A 15,214-nucleotide genomic window follows, 5' to 3' on the forward strand; every position below is an offset into this window, starting at 1 on the left:
TACTTTTCCTTCCTGGGCCAATAAGGAAACATGGAAGCTAAGCGGGTGTCCTCTGATATATTGACAGTCTCATTACAAAAACTGACATTGAAAAGATTTTGAGCAGAAGACTCAAATTGGGAGAAAATCCTGAACAAAGTGGGAGAAAGAGCGGCATGTTACTGTTCTCTGAGGAGCCAAATGTTGCATCGCCTTGCCGGTAAATACTGCACGAGTACATTGGTGAGGTGGGTGTGGCTGGCAGATGCTGCTGGACACTCGGTAAGTATTGAACCTTTGAGAACATCTTGAGCTCACCTGGAATAATTTACGCAGCACTCTTCTTAGATGCTTGACTTGGGTATAAGTTACGTAAAGTGGCGCTCTAGGCATCAGTGAGAGGTGTGTTGTTTTAGTGATTTTTTATATTGTATGGTAGGTTAGGTTAGGTTGATACTGGCCAGATACAAGCTCTCCTCTCGCGTACCTTCATGTAAACGTTATAAATTCCGAGATCAATATTTAATCAGCAGGACATGAGAGGATACCGTATTGGAAAAATCATTAAAGGAATATCCGTTATATGAAAATAAGAACATTTGGCTATACTGAGCGTTGCATGCCGATAGATTCAGAAAAGCTCCACCTACCGTGCTGCCATCTCACTGCCTGGATTGGTGCGTGTGGAGAGGAGCTGCAAGAAAACATAAGGTCTGCATGTGCCAGTCCATCTATAAATCCTGTCTACCAATTTCAACTTTTTTTTCTCATCCATAAATGTTTCCAGTCTTTTTCTGAAGCTTCCAAACAACTTGACACAAACATTAGTTTATTCAATACTTTTACCATAAGAACACTCAAAATCTAATATAGCATTTCATCTACCATAAAGCAAACAACAACTCAGCTTTCATAAAAACATCAATTCCCCATAAAAAAAAATATCCCAGCATACGAACACAAGCAAGGCACTTAACTACAGACAAGTAGCTATTTGTAGTAGGACTGCCTATTAACGACGTACTAGAATATACACACACGTTTTTATGCATTCAGTCGTAAGAGCTTTACCTTCTCTGCATCACCAGCCATCCTCTCCATGTTACTCAAAACACCTCTCGTCTTTTTTTCAGGCAAGTAGTGGGCGTTACCTGCAGGAGAGAGGAAGTGCCGCAGTGTTTAGGCCTCACTTCAACCACAAAGGTATTTCTTTATAAGATTTTTGACGGTAATGGTGGTGGTAGATGTCCCTTAAATTTGTATTCACAGAGAGAGAGAGAGAGAGAGAGAGAGATAATGATTAGAAAATGTTTTGCAAGGGGCCGTAACAACTAAGATCATATAGTGCCGCATTATGTAACTGCTTAGAAATACTGGTGATCTTAAAACGAAAGGTAAAAGGAACGAAGAAGAGAGAGAGAGAGAGAGAGAGAGAGAGAGAGAGAGAGAGAGAGAGAGAGAGACTTACAGTACAGCTTGAAATGCACTTGTTGCGTCATGCATTCGCTTACTCGCATAAATCAGCATAATCCTCGACGCTGCCACCAATTATATTTTCATTTAGTGCTTTGGGGAGTTTTGATTCCCTTTGGCACACACCTATTTTTTTTTACTATCGTTATTGCAATTATCTTTATCATTATTATCAGTAGTAGTAGTCATAATGATGTAGTAGTAGTAGTAGTTGTAGTAGTAGTAGTAGTAGTAGTAGTAGTAATAGTAGTAGTAGTAGTATAGTATTGTATTTTGTGTCCAGCGAGAATATTAAATCTGCTAACGTGTGGAAACCCTTTTGTGATATTAAAATCCACTTAGTCCACTTAGTGATTAAGAACAGGAATTAAAGTACTGGTGCGTAATTTAGCTTCCTCTCTCTCTCTCTCTCTCTCTCTCTCTCTCTCTCTCTCTCTCTCTCTCTCTCTCTCTCTCTCTCTCTCTCTCTCTCTCTCTCTCTCAATCGTATGCATGTTCTCATTTACTATTATTTTCCTGTTTTTATACATGAATCCTCCTCCTCCTTGTTTTCTTCCAGATATTCCTCTTCATTCACCTCTTCCTTCTCCTCCTTTTGTGCCAGATCCTCTTCTTCCGCATTGCATATTCATAAAAAAAAAAAAATTACCCAGAAAACCTACCGAAAGATCTCCAGCGACCCCTTATTCTTGTCTCACACTCGCCGAAGTTAAGCCCGAGATTCTCCTCAGTTTTTGTGCTCTTTAGATTGGTTCCCTGAAGAATTTACGGGAGTTTCCGGAGAATGCGTGTGGCTGAAACCCGTGGGTGGACACTGAGGGATTGGTTTTCTCTCAGTGGTAAGTAAGGAAACATGTGTTCGCGTTTCTCTCTCAGTCGGTGTGGTCGTGAGTGAATGGACATCCCTCGCTGGGGCTTTTTAAGGGGACTGGCTGCTTTTTAAGGTCTACGTAAAGGTGATTGGCATATTTCTTTTATTTTTATTTTATTTGGTATTGGTAAGCGGACTGAAATCTATTCGTCTATCGCTCTCAGTTTTGCTCAGACACTCACTCACCTCATGTCAAAATTGCACTTCCTCATTCTCCCCTCTGCTTTTCTCGTATTCACGGGGCAGACACACAAATCCTCTTATTTCACTTTACTTATCTTTCCTGTTGCTCACATCGATAAAATCTTGACTCAGTTGAATAATAAATTAGATTTCAGTTTCATATATCGTTCAATCTTTTAATCCATATGTAATCTTGAATTTTAGTTGGCATATGAAGGTAGAATAACTGAACTCGAGCAATCCAACCGTTATGAGACCTGCCTCTCTTGCCTGGGATCGATTAGAATTCAATATAGTGACTGGTGTTGATAGCATTACAACAATAGATTTTGAGACAGCATATGGCCTTCAAGTGTGCAAGATTGTAACTGTAAGGTTTTAATTAATCTGTCACTTGTTTTTGTCAGCGGTGCCTTTCGTAATTATACTCTTAAAACGACCAGATCATTTCACAAAGTTTAGGGAGCAGCCATAGCGGTGGAAAGGTTTGAGGACTGCTCATGATCAGTTCGATGTGATTAGGTATATTTGGGACTCGTTTGCTTATTGTGCTTAGTATAACGAAGGTTCGTTTATCAAGCAGGAGTACAATTATGATCGCCTGACTTGTCTGTCTTGTCTTTTAAATTTATGGAATATCTTACATTTATCTGTATAGAGTAAGTATTTCATAGTTTACCTTGAGCTTTGGCAGAATGAATTGCATATTGTATCATGCATTCAGTGTGATAATAATTCTTTCGTATTTTATCTTCTTTTATGAGGTCATGGATGAGAAATATGATTATGTGAGAGGTCGTGTGTGGAAGTCAGATGTCCAGCTCGTAGAGAAGAATGGATGTTTTATTACGGTGATCCAGAAGAGAATTTACGAGTACGTTGTGTTTCCGTGACCCAGAAGTGATGTATGCTCCATTTCCATATACATGCCATGCCGCATGGCCAGAGCGAAGTGTTGTGTTTTCCAGGTGCCGCAGAGGAGTAGATTTATTAAAAGCTGAAGTAGTGAACAATAACCTTGCCTCTGTGTGTGTGTGTGTGTGTGTGTGTGTGTGTGTGTGTGTGTGTGTGTGTGTGTGTGTGTGTGTGTGTGTGTGTGTGTGTGTGTGTGTGTGTGTGTGTGTGTGTGTGTGTGTGTGTGTGTGTGTGTGTGTGTGTGTGTGTGTGTGTGTGTGTGCATTTACTCTCATTACGCAAAGGTTGTGGAGTAATTGATATTAATGACCTTGACCATTTAATTCCCAGGCGAGTATGAAAACGAACGCCACTTTGTCGATTAACCATATTCATGCTAATTGGGGATACACATGCTAATTCCTGGAAGACATCACCATACATTAACGCCAGGCAGGTTAAAGCCGGGAGAGAGAAAGACTTAAGCTGCGAGACAAGCCTGCTCTCTTCACTCACTCACTTCACTAGATGATCGATACAAGTTTTTACAAAGGATAATAAACAGCCTCGGATCTTGAGTATTTCAGGTCATTTATGTGCACAAACTAACAAGCATTTCTTTTGTCGTATCTCAATTCTTTTTAACTACTTCTATTATTAAAAAGGAAAAAGGAAATAGAGTGTTTCGTGATGATTTCGTGATTTTGATAATGTTACAAGGATTCTTCATTTTTATTGGGAAAGCACTCATGAGAACACGACTGATAGTTTTCATGGTTTTTGAAGGAGTAACTCGTATGAGGAAGTGAAATGCTTGATAATAAGATCTCTAGTAATGGAACAAATGGAATAAGTAAAGTGGAATGTGCGTTGAGGTTATATTGACTTAGGAAATCAATAACTGTGAGCGCTCATCTAAAGAAAAATATGCACTTATACGAAAAAAAGAAAAACGAAATAAAATAAGAAGTGCACAGGATTGAAACGAAACAAGTGTAGCAAGCACAAGCAGAAACACAGGAAGAATGCCAATGAATGCTGCAACTTGCCAACCTTTTGTAACCTGTAAAGTGATTCCTATGTATTATTGGGCTTCACTTTTTTCTTCTACTTTCCCCCTCTTCCCTTGAACCTGCCACCACTTACCGCCTCCTACCTGCAGTACATGAATGATCGAGACAGAGGACGGGTGGTCAGTCAGTCAGTAGGTGGAGAGGCTGTGATGCGCTCCCTTCAACCCTACCAAACCGTCATCACTACGCAAGGTATGAAAGCAGAGTGATGATTCTGTTATGCATGTTACTCAGCCATGCATAGTTAATTCAGTACGAAATGGCTTTCATTGAAGGTATGATTAAAACGTTAACTTTTCATTACATTATTTATCAGGCAGCGAGCAAAGATATTTCAAGTGACCTGACGTGTAATGGCTGTTGGCTTCGGAGGATATTTCTGTTTGTATATATACGTGAGTGAGTTATTGTGTTGTTTGGGATACTTCCCAAATTTTAATGTATGAATATGCTCCCTATTGCTCTTTGGTTCGATAAGAGAGAGAGAGAGAGAGAGAGAGAGAGAGAGAGAGAGAGAGAGAGAGAGAGAGAGAGAGAGAGAGAGAGAGAGAGAGAGAGAGAGAGAGAGAGCTTGATTGAGTGATTGATTGATTGTTTTAATGAAAGAGAGAGAGAGAGAGAGAGAGAGAGAGAGAGAGAGAGAGAGAGAGAGAGAGAGAGAGAGAGAGAGAGAGAGAGAGAGAGAGAGAGAGAGAGAGAGAGAGGAGCAGTTTCCATGGCCATCCATTCCACACATCCGTACCCAAACACCATTCCTTTTATACCTCTTTTCTTTATTCAATTCCAATGAAACGTGGACTAGAGTGCTCAGGCTTTCAAAAACAAGACTTGCAAGGAAAATAACCAATCCATTTGTACCGATTCCTGGACAGCAAACAAGAGAATACTTCCAGGGAATTTACTTATTTTTTTATTATCCTCTTAGTCTTTTGATATCTCTCTATTGCAGGAGTCTGAATGAAAGAATGGAAGGAAGTCAAGGAGGGCAAAAAGGGGGACGAATATGATTGCTTTGTGAATCTATTGCGGTGAGAGGGATGAGTCAATGGAGACGCTGCTCGACCTCTGCATCAGTGGCATGGCAAGAGCGACACCATGCACTGTTATTTTTTTTCCCAGGAAACGGAGAGGGGTAGTCTTGCTTGCTTATGTTAGTGGTCGTGTTATCTGCTGGTGATGTGTCGCCTGGTGAGTGGTGGTGGTAGTGGTGATGGGATTCGTTGCAGGTGTAGTAGTAGTGAAAGTATTAGTTGTGTCATTGTTTTTATTTCGTAGTGGTAGTAGTAGTAATAGCAACATCAGTAATAGCAGCATTACCAGTACCATTACCACGACTATTATTGTTTCATCCTCGACATCATGGATCTTGTCACCACCACCACCACCACCACCACCACTACAGGTGCTTCGGTCTCATAGTCGATTTGATCCCTGGCTTTTCTTTTCCCCTCTACACGTTGTGCCACATCAAGTATGCCGGCACAGGTGAGCCAGAAAATGTAATTCGCCCACGTGTCTGTCACCGCGGTGCTGTTACCTGGAATAGAGTGGTTCCGCCTCCTGGGATATAAGGTTTTCGAGAGAGGCGAGGACTGGCGCATAGAGAGTCAGACACGCACGACTGCCTTCTGTGATATTGTGTTTTATTGTTCTTGTTCTTGTTGCTGCTATTATTGTTATTATCATCACTAGTAGTAGTGGTAGTAGTAGTAGTAGTAGTAGAAGTAATAGTAGTTGTGGTAATAGTAGTAGTAGTAGTAGTAGTAGTAGTAGTAGTAGTAGTGATAGTATAATCTGTATTCCAAAGAACGCTCCTTTCAAATTAAGAATGGCTTTGGTTTAGGAAAAAAGCAACTGAAAGAAAAAAACTACCTTCTAAAAATGTCTATTCCTCAAGACAGTCTGAAAGCAAGTAAAAAATCAAAGCGAAACGTCTGTCTCTATGTCTTTGTCTCGTTGTCTCACTGGAGTGGAACAGAATTTAGTGACAAAAGTCAGTATTTCTTAGTGAGAATTGTCGATAACCCCAAGTGATGAAAAGCTAAATTCCCGCCACCGTCAAAGGTCATCGGCTGACATACGCGTCTTGAAAGGGCGAGACGCAACAGGACTAGAATGTGGCTTTCTTTCCGTGTCGTGCCCCTTTCGCCGTACCTACTGACCAGCACACTCCTCGTGACTTAGGGCCATATTCGTAAACACCTTGCTCTCTCTCACAACGACAATTTGTCAAGTCCCCAGAGACGACTAGCAGGGTTTTTAAGACAGTTTTTGTTTATGATAAACTAGAAAGATGGCTAATTTATCACCAGAACCATGAAAATACCTTAAAAACATGAGTATCTTCAGCATGAGCCTTTGAAAATAGACGTCGTGAAAAAGTAAAGAGTTTCTGAATACAAGTCTTTGCCTCAGGACATTCCATTTAATATTAACCTGTATGGGAAATCACCTGCTACTGTTACGATCACTAATATAAAAGGAATGTCATTTACACTCATGTGGCGTACTGGATAACTGGCCTCGGCACCACTTATCGGGAACTCATGCAGGTGCGAGTATTCTTCAGTGGGAGTGGAACATTTGTGCATGCTTATTCCTGGTTCCATTCAAGCGGCTTCCCGAAATGATTGTATTGTTTTTGTGAAAGAAATTGTTTAAAGTTGTCAATACTTTGTGCACAAAAAAAAAAAAAAAACATTACCATCACCGCCACTACCTCCACCTCCACCTCCACTTCCACTTCCATCTCCACCTTTACCTCTTCCTCCTCCTCCTCCTCCTCCTCCTCCTCCTCCTCCTCCTCCTCCTCCTCCTCCTCCTCCTCCTCCTCCTCCTCCTCCTCTTCTTCTTCTTCTTCTTCTTCTTCTTCTTCTTCTTCTTCCTGGTCTTGCACTGCCACAATTATTTCAACCAAGAGGAGAAAAAGTGCATTACTGGTCTCTGTTTTTAAGCACCGCACTGAGTATTTGCTATTTTGCTGCAAAATACCTGCCCAGGTAATGATGTTGGCGGTCTGATGCTATGAATACTAAGTGGTCAGTGTGTGTGTGTGTGTGTGTGTGTGTGTGTGTGTGTGTGTGTGTGTGTGTGTGTGTGTGTGTGAATACCTAGGTACGGGTAGGTGGATGTGTGTGTAGGTGGACTTTATGTAAATTCCACCCAAGTAAATCCCCAAGTTAATTTCACCATGAAAATTTCAACGCAGATCATTTTTCTTCATGGAAAATTTCTTACTTAGCCCAGCATAACACTGCATAATTTATCACGCGCTGCGATGAATACTTTTTTTTTTTTATAAGCGGAAGAGAAAGTTTGTGTTTGGAATCCTTGTAGGGAAATGTATTTATAAGGGAGGTTGAGGAAGTGTGTGTGTGTGTGTGTGTGTGTGTGTGTGTGTGTGTGTGTGTGTGTGTGTGTGTGTGTGTGTGTGTGTGTGTTTGTATGTGTGTTAGAGAGAGAGAGAGAGAGAGAGAGAGAGAGAGAGATACTGTCATCTTTAGATAATTCTCTCAGCGAATCATTACAACCAATTTGAGAAATTGATTGAATAAAACCAGGAACAACTGTACATAAATTTTCCACGTGCATCAGAACATATCTTCCTTCCTCTCTCTTGTTGTTGCAGCGGCAAAATGGTGTAGCGATTAAAACACTGAAATCTGTCTGACTCTCTGACCCACCAGCCTTTGAGAGCCAGGGACCGGGACGTCAATCATATGCTGGGCTAGCTATTCGGCGGGAAAGGAAAAGAAAAACTCATTTCTGATAGACACGAATGATAGACACTTTTTTGTATCATATGCATCCTTCATCACATGCAAGTGCTCCCGTTTGTCACTCGTACAGTTTACCTAGAATGACCTTTAGTTTCTCTTCCAGTAAGTCCTAATTCTGCGCTTTGTGTGAAAAAAACAGCACATTTTTTTTCTCTCTGTCTCTGTCTCGCTCTCATTTTCTCACAGTTTATTTCTCGTTTCCGGATGCATGGTGAGCCTGTAGGTATAGCGCCACGCAGAGCTAAGGGACAGGTGCCTAGCCGCGTGTTGTAACATAAACGAGAGAAACAACAGAAAATATAAAAGAGGAGTGAAATATTATTCTAGATAACCTTTTTGCGTTTTTCCATGGTGGTGTTCGCTGTATTACTGGCTACGGTTAAACTGAATGTGCAAGGAAAGAAGAAAGGGAATGTTGTTTTCTGACATTCTCACTATATACGAATTAACACCTTGCTGTCTGTTTAGCAACTAAGGAAAGTAAGGAAGGAATATTGCGTTGTTGATAGAGTGATGCCGTGTCAACTACATCATTTTTAGCTCGGCTCACACCCTTCTGACTTTATCCCTCGGTATTTTGACTGAGTTGGTTGGTTTCTGTTTCTTTTTTTTTAAGGAAGGAAGCGACTAAAAATATGGAGACAGCAGATATTCCATTATGCTCTATCTGCTCTGTCCTTTTTAAAGTAAAGATTTTTCAGACTCGCCTTAATTACAGAGTCAACAATGATATTTTTGCTGTTCATCATCTGCTATTCCAATTGAAACCTGACGTGTGATGTTATTTACCTCGCCATGAAGTCTGGAGGTGTAAGAGGAAGAGTAACCCGTTCAATATAGACGTAACAATCCTTCAGAAAAGTAAAATACAACTTTCAATCATTGTTGTCTTTTCAAGTGAGGAAAGAGTATCTCAAAGATTTTTTTGTGAGATACGTACGAGTGCTTTGTCTCTGACGCAAACATAGGAAAGAACTCGCAGTGAAATTGTCTTGCCCTAAAGCCATTGTGAGGTGAGTGTCTGGTCAAGACTTACAGGGCTGTATCACTTACAGTCCATTTCCTTGCCGTTGAGAGTCCGCCGCAATACAATAGCAATAACATCAGAAGGTGCATTATAAACTGTGGCTCAGAGTCTGCGTGTTTGACTTCACCTTCATGACTTTTTATCTCATTAGTATGCCAGACTACGTAATACCATAGAATTATTAGAAAATCTGAAATTGTTTTGACATCGTTGCATCACAATGAGTATTCCTACACATATATGCGTTAATTTTTGTACCGTTTTTAGTTTTCGGTGTAATCCCCATGATTACATTTTTCTAGCCTATTAGATTATCACTATGGAATTTAGATCGTTCAGGGCTGTTGTGTAATTTTAATCTCCCAGGCTTATTGCGTAAGTAGATCATTCCGACTTATTATATCGCTTCATTTGTTTAAATCGTTCAGGAGTGTTATAGAGCTTAAATATGTTTGGCCGTTTCTTTATTTCGAATTGCTCAGGGTTTTGATGGGTTTTTTTTTCAGTTATGCTTTTTCGGGGAGTAGCAACAAGCCAGTCTTTTCTTAACCCTTTGTGTTCTAGATCAGCTTCCCTCCATATGTAAGAAAAGGGAAAGAGTTATGTGTGTTGAATCATTCAGGTACATCTTGCAGTTTGGGTTGCTTGGTTTTATTGGACTTTAGTATCTCCCACACCAGACTCCCAGCTGTCTTTCCTCACTCTGTTGCTGCCCACCTCACCTCACCTCTCTTACCCCTCACCCCACCACACCCCACCCAATGTTCCACTTATAAATCATTCTTTATCGTGTAGTTTAGACTGTTAAGAGTTGTTAATTTTCAAGATTCCCCACAACAAACTCCGAACTCTTACTAAACTCACCTCATTTTACCTCACCTCACCTCACCTCACCTTACCTTACCTTACCTTACCATACCTTACCTTACCTTAGCCTGCCTTATCTTACCTCACTTCGCCACCCACTTATAAATCATTCTTTATCTTGTATTGCATATTCCTCTTGCTTAGTTAACTTAATTTTTTCACAACAGCAATCTTTCCTGACCCTGCTACTGCTCACATTACCCCCATTTCACTCCTCTTCACCTCTCCTATTCATAAATCATTCCAGGACACACGGTCGAGCAGAAAAGTCCTGTAAATATTCGGGAAAGTATTTCTTTATGGGGCTCCTGTCGTGTTGCTCCCGCAAGGAATATATCGAGACTGCAGCTTCCCGGGGAGACGCCTCAGAACGCTACCGATGCAGGAAGCAAACATATCGGAAACGTGTTGGGTGGTGAAAGTATAAAAAAGGGTCCCCTGTGGGTTAAAAGGCGTAGCGTGGTGTGTCCCGCGTGTAGTGGCAGAGGGTGGTCAAAAGCACAGCCTCCAACCTCGGTAGCTATTCACATTTTTCCCCCCTTTATTTTCTTCCCATGTGTGGTTTCAGGTAATGGTCAAAATGCATGTTTTTGTTCTCTATTCCTTCGTGACAGATTCCACCTCGCACTATTTCACAGCTTTACTTTATTTTGCTTTGGTGTGGTTTGAAGTAATCGTTTTTATGCATGTTTACTTTTTTTTTTTTTTCCTTTCTTCTGTCCCCTTCTTACGCTCAGCAGAGGGCTTCGTGAGGTGGTCCTCGTATTACAAGTCTGTCCGTGTATTTAAAAATTAGATACTGTAAAAAAAAAAATTGCGAAACTCGGTAAGGAAATTCTCAGGTTGAAGTAGCAGTGATTTATTCTTCGTTTCGACTGGACGTTTTTTGAAGAGAACCTGTAGTTAGGGAGTGTGACTTTCTTTTTAACTGAGTGTTTCCATGCCATCTTCCTCTCAGCCTGACAAGTATGTGTGGACATCCATAATTACAACACACAGGCTGGCAAGGACACAAATGCATGATATGGACAAACGATTCTCATTTACAGATGTCTTTATTAACATGTTAGTGACTTTCTATAGCACTTTTAGCTGCCATCAGATAATCACTTAAGGAAAAATCTGCAGTGTCAGCCAACACCATTAACAGAAAAGATAAAGCAATTTAATTAGGTACATTTTACAATTTCATAAAAGGTTAAGTCCACCTTCGTGTCAGGTAAAGTTAGACAGCATACTAAGTCATCTGTGTTTCGATGGGGCGCAGGTGAGGAGTGAGGAGGCAGGCGTGTCGCGCTGGCCAGGCAGGACATCACCCTTCCGACCCATTGCTAATGACGGCGAACTGCGTGTAAGAGGAACCGAACAGAAAACGTACTTGTGTTGTCCGCTGACGCATGATCTTCACTTTGCTCCGTTGTGTACTGGCGCGTGTGATTCGTCCAGGCTCATGATGTTTTAGGGTTTGTTGTGGCTTGTGCTAGAAAGTTTGTTATAGTTATGTTTTATAATGCTTTATGGCCATAGTACATTTTGTGTATGAAATTATGTAGAGGGCAGCACTGTAAGAGATCAGGAGGTATGTTTCTATTTATTTTTTCTTTGTCTTTTGCGTGTGTTCCCTTGTGTCTCAAGTTACTTTGCCAGAAAACTCATAACTAATGCCTCGTGCTGTAATTTCAAAGTAAAAAGGAAGGATTGAACAAGACAAGTGTAAAGTTACGTGCACAGAACACGCCGAATTTCGTCAATTTACGATCCAGGTAAAGCCTTTGTTCAGTTTTTTTTTTTTTTCCCGAGCATAGCTGACCTTGACCAATTTACGTAAATACGAATAAAGAGCAATAGCACGCAGCATACCTCTACTGCACACGCCTCGCCGTTACTCGCCTCCCCACCATACACCTTCAAAAAGAAAAAATATCAACACACCCCTGCAATCGCCTTCCCCTCCAACCACCTCGCACCCCCATCTCTCGGTAAACATAAGTGTGTGTGTGTGTGTAATCACGTATTTTATGTGTACGCTTTGACGGTTGTGGAGGGAGGGAAAGGGGGAAGAGAAATGTTTGGGAAGGATGAGGGGGTTTGGACAGGGAGTGAGGAAAGGTATTCATAATGTTTCGGTCACCTCTCATCTGCCTTAATGACAGGCCCGCAATGGTTCGCGCGCTGCCATCACTTCATTGTGTTTACGCCGAGCGCCAGTCAGCGATGGGGCGAACACTTCTGGCGCTAGACACAACACTCGCCGCTTGAGTAATTTTTCAGAGATCTAATTAAAAATAAAACCATCATAGGTGAAAGAATGAGGTGATGATGGCAAACAATTAGAATGCAGGACTCGTGATTGCACTCACACGATGCAGACGTAAATTGAATGTCCAGCGTGATGCCGCCAAGCACGGAAGGCACGAGGTGAATGAGGCGAGGACGAAGACAAGTGGGAAGCGTGGCGTCACCTGAAGGAAGGGCCACAGGTGAGAAAGCACACTCCCTTCCTCTCCCTTTCACTGCAGCTACATGATAAGCGAGCTCGCAGCAGCCTCCCTTTCCACCCCACCCTCTCTTATCTTGCCTTACCCCCTTCAACTACCCTCTCTTCCTGCTCTCCCTCTGTTCTCTCCTCACGGGTCCTCGCCTGCCAGCCACTACCTCACCTGCTTACTTTCATCTTAAAGGTGGTGTCTCCTGGCGCGGGTCGCTTCTAAATCGTTACTGTCGCATCGCAGTAAATTTTCATGAGCTTATGTGAATTCATTAAAAGTCAGATGTTTGTTTGAACTGACTCATCTTTTAGCTTTAGCCCGTAACTGAAAAGTATAATGAAATGTCTTCAAGTACCGTGTACATTATTAGCTCAGGTCTCATGGATGAGCTGAGTCCTTGTTGAACTTTGACTGGAGTCCTTGACAGGCTTTTGAAAATCATTTTACCTTCCAGTTTAATGTGTAAAAAGTAGTCAAGATGAAGGACGGAAATATATGAAAGAAATTTGATATGTGCATTAGTTAAAAAAGAAAAAAAACATTCACAGATAATTCGTATGATAATACATAATAATTTGGCAAAGAAACTGCTTGGAGGTTGAGAGCATTGGTGCTGAGTGCACGTGCTGGGTGGCCTCAGTGATGCAGCCACTACAAGGTATCCCGGAGCACGATTGGGCAATAACATTTTCATTTCTCATTATAATTTCATAACCCAAGGCCGGAGGTTTCTTTGGTGAAATTAAAACTCTGCCCGACAATGGAAAACCAGAGTACTTTTAGAAACTTTGATCCTTTTGGTTGTAAGAATCCATCTAAAACTTATCACAACAAAACGTGATGTCACATATTGATCAAGGACGTAAAAATGTACCGCTGCAGCATAAGTAACCCAAACAACACAATGTTTTATCAATTTGGCGTCTCTCTCTCTCTCTCTCTCTCTCTCTCTCTCTCTCTCTCTCTCTCTCTCTCTCTCTCTCTCTCTCTCTCTCTCTCTCTCTCTCTCTCTCTCATCTATCTAGACTTAATTTTTTTCATATATACTGTAGGTAATCGTGTTCTTCCTTTCCCTCTTCAGTCTCATCTACTGTCTGGTTTCCTTTTATTTATTTTATTTATCTATTTATTTATTTTTTGTAAGCTAATGGTGCCGGTGTCTGAGTGTGTCACCTGTTCAGTGTTGTCAGGCACTCCGACCATAGGCAGGTTCTTAATTAAAGGATGTGATTGAATATTCTTATCGTAGCTTCCTGAATCTGCCGTGTTTTTTCATATATGTGTGGGGCTTGGAGGTACTTCAAATGCGGTATTCTTGTTTAATAACTCTGCCTGGCTGCGTCCGGCGCTTGGGGATGCTAGACCCGTTATCTGGCTGCAACTTTCTTTCTTTCCTTCTTTTTTCGGAAGTTTCTTATCTTATATATTTTTTCCCTTCTTGGGTATTTGTTAGCGTAAGTGTGGTATGAACCTCCACATTTTTATTATTTATCCATATATTTGTTTTGTTTATTTATTTCACTTTGTTTATCTCCTTTTTTTTGTTCTTTGTTTTTTTCATTATTTCCTTGTGTTGCCTGTGTTTGGAATTCACGGGGGATTTTGTAGTCCCTGGTCTTGGGTCATTTGATGGTGAGGTGCTACTCCATTGAATAACACTTCAAGCACACCATTATGTTGAAATAGCCTTTAATTTCTCTGTATAAATATGGCGGTATGATCATGCTGAACCCTGGACACTCATGCTCTGTGGCCTTTCTTGCTGCTTTGATTTAACCTAAACAGATTTCCGGCGGGTTATCTTTTGGGGAGAAATTGTGCCACATATATACCACACGTGACCCAGCTGTTCTTGTTTATGACTCATTTTCCTTTCCGTTTCTTGCATTCATGTGCTCGTCAGCGTTGAAGATTACCATGGTGCGTTTTGCCCATGGTTCTGCAGGCCGCGTGACCCTCAGGTAAACATTCCTAGGTTAGTCGTGGAGAATGGAAAATGAAACCTTTAAGGACATCAAAGAAGATAAAAGAGAATAAACAAAGAAGCGATACAAAGTGGATCAAGTCCATGAAAGAAGAGGTAGGAGAAGGAGGAGAAGAAGGAGAAAAATGAGGAGGAAGAGAAGAACGAAAGAAAAAAGACGAAAAAGAAGGAAACATTAAGAAGAAACGGAAGAAAAAGAACAAGAAGAAGAACAAGAACAAAAAGAGGAAAAAGAGAAAAGAGGAAAGGTTAAAAGGAAATGACGCAGAAGAAGAAGAAGAAGAAAAAGAAGAAAAGGTTAAAAAACAGAAGAAAATATTAAAACTTTAAAGAAGGAAGGAATAAAAAGAAAAAAAAAGAAGACTAACACGAAAAAAGAAGAGGTGAGAGAGTCAAGATCATGTGCACCTTACGGCGGCAGTCATGGGGGGGGGGGACGGGGAGAGGGGAAAAGGAAGAGATCATTGGTGCTCCACGGAAGTAATTAGGTTAAAGCTGCACTAAGCCTAAAATTGTTCCTTTTCTTTGCTACGACTGCGATCATTAGTGTTATTTCCTTTATTTTTTTCCTTTTATTTTTTTCCTTTCTCTGGAC

The 15,214-nt window shown here is 41.1% G+C and overlaps 1 protein-coding gene across 1 annotated transcript in view; it reads left to right on the forward strand.

Annotated features, from left to right (window-relative positions):
- The first annotated feature begins 1,110 nt into the window (after nt 1–1,110).
- Nucleotides 1,111–15,214, forward strand: part of LOC123520709 (3-hydroxyisobutyryl-CoA hydrolase, mitochondrial-like) — an 84,527-nt gene continuing 70,423 nt past the window's right edge. The window contains exon 1 of the mRNA XM_045283246.1: nt 1,111–1,182. The gene's annotated coding sequence lies outside the window, so the exon portion shown is untranslated. The remainder of the gene's footprint in view (nt 1,183–15,214) is intronic.

The sequence above is a fragment of the Portunus trituberculatus genome, chromosome 47 (assembly GCF_017591435.1).
Source record: "Portunus trituberculatus isolate SZX2019 chromosome 47, ASM1759143v1, whole genome shotgun sequence".
NCBI lineage: Eukaryota > Metazoa > Arthropoda > Malacostraca > Decapoda > Portunidae > Portunus > Portunus trituberculatus.